Source organism: Silurus aristotelis (assembly GCF_946808225.1).
Source record: "Silurus aristotelis genome assembly, chromosome: 20".
Classification (NCBI taxonomy): Eukaryota; Metazoa; Chordata; class Actinopteri; order Siluriformes; family Siluridae; genus Silurus; species Silurus aristotelis.
In genome coordinates, this window is record NC_139593.1 from 2,152,787 (window position 1) to 2,154,839 (window position 2,053).

The 2,053-nt window shown below is 35.4% G+C and overlaps 1 long non-coding RNA gene across 1 annotated transcript in view; it reads right to left on the reverse strand.

Annotated features, from left to right (window-relative positions):
- The window catches only part of LOC310715922, a 20,609-nt gene extending 18,877 nt beyond the window's left edge, over positions 1-1,732 (reverse strand). The window contains exons 1-2 of the long non-coding RNA XR_014530440.1: positions 983-1,732; positions 1-478 (exon numbers count right to left, since the gene is read on the reverse strand). The exon at positions 1-478 is cut by the window's left edge and continues 319 nt beyond it. This is a non-coding gene — a long non-coding RNA (uncharacterized lncRNA). The remainder of the gene's footprint in view (positions 479-982) is intronic.
- Positions 1,733-2,053: the final 321 nt, after the last annotated feature.

The following is a 2,053-nucleotide window of genomic DNA, read 5'->3' on the forward strand; positions in this document are numbered from 1 at the left end:
TTGTTCATGTGTCTTTCCCAGTATGTGTATTTACTCCTTTATTTGTGCTTCATATTCACCAAGTAGCTCATCTTATATATTGTTATTCTGAGAGGTTTTTCGTTCATTTCCACAGTTCATGTTGATGGTTTCATGGTTTTGATCTTATTTTCATTTTCTCATTTCATGTATTAGATTTTGCCTCATATTGCTGTTTGCTCATCACCAGACATTTGCTAAGATTCTGTATTTGATTTCACTCAATGATTTGGATGATCTGCCTGTTTCTCTAATAAATGCTCTTATCTGTATTGCAGCTGCTCTTGTTTTTTATGCTTTCAGTGTGAAGTCAAACACACAACACTACATATAAACATGACAATATATTACTCTTTAATTTGTTTTAAATGTATGAGAGGAGTCTCCAGTGTCGGAATCGTCAGGAGAAAAGCTGAGATTTTCAGGACAGGGGTGTTTACCACCTTTTGTGTTGTGGTATCTGAAATTCAACTCGTTTTCTGTACGGTTGGAATGTTGGCCAAATGTTTCTATTTAAATGCATGAGTAGGCCATAGTGTTTATATTAGAGTCAGGACAATGAGAATTTAGTGGGTGTACATGTTGTTTCTGTAATCTGTACAAAGTCAACGTATGGAACAAGGTTAAAGGTTGTATGTCGTTAGGAGGGGAGTCCTTGATGCTTATCTTTTCCTGGAAAATGAACTCTGTTACTTCTGTTATACATTAAGCTGTTGGAAATAACAACCCCTCTAAATAAGGTGGATTGAAGACGGAGATCGAGAGAGCGATTTCCATTGGCATTGAAACCTCTCCGGGCAATCCCGCATGCTCGTCTTAAGATGCTGAACTTTTCGGTAATAAACCTTTTTTTAATATACAAGAAAGAGAGTGTCTCTGCAGAGATTTTTTCCTTCATCACCACCAAATAAACAACAAACTTGGCATCACGAACAGGATGAAATAAACAACAGTGTCTAATTACCTTCAGGAAGAAAAGAGATGCTGTTGAGGAATCGACTGTTTATAGCAGGTTTAATTTCTATTCTTTTTTGCTGTTAGCATGTTAAAGGCACTGTTTTAAAAAGGTGAATATTTAAGACTATTTAAGAATCATGTTTCTAATTTACTGATTATCATTAGTTTAGTATTCACACCTTTCTTAACCAGTTACTGAGATTTTAATTAATCACAAAATAGTAATGTGTCCAAACTTTTAATCAGTGCTGTACTTCTGTATGATGATAGAAAACTGGCAAGCAGAAGGTAGAAGAAAGAGCATCACAGCTTGAGCTAGCTAGCCTCATAAATTGTGTGTGAAATAGTGCTAGCATTTAGCAGATCTGATGTACTGGCTGGTTAGCAACTGTTCAAACACATTTTTGCAATTGCTAGTTAAACTTTAATACAATAGATAAAATATAATTACCTAAATAATATCACTAAGCTATAGCTTATAGGCAGAGCAGACAATGGCATAGGGCCTCAGGCTTGGAGGAGGAGCCTCCATAACCGCGACCAACCTATACACCAGTTCACTAATTAATACAGTAGGCATGTAAGGGTACACAAAATTCAAGATTCGGTGCGTACCTCTGTTTTTAACTCATAGTTCAGTTAGATTTCCTACAGTTTGGGGGAAGAAATGCAAAACATAAAATTGCTTGTATTTTATTTTTTTATTCCTTTGTGAAGTTTCCAGACTTAAAAATTCCTGTAATTTTGCAACCCTAGATACGACTTATTTTATTAAAGTGTATAGAACAATTACTAATTCTGTGTGGAAGAACCACTGGTTATATCTACATATACATATATACAGTCATCAACCCCACATGTTCTCCCCACAGCTCTGTCCACACACAGCCACATCCACTTATTAGAGAATTGAGTACATTTGATAACTAATAAAAATAATAAAATACATAAATAGTAAATAAGTAAATAGTTTCTTACCGTGCCTATTCAACCCCTTATGTCTGACGGCCAAACAGAGAATAAAGAAAAGCATGAGAGATGAAGATGTGTGAGGTTAAGGCGTTTTTTCACACACTGC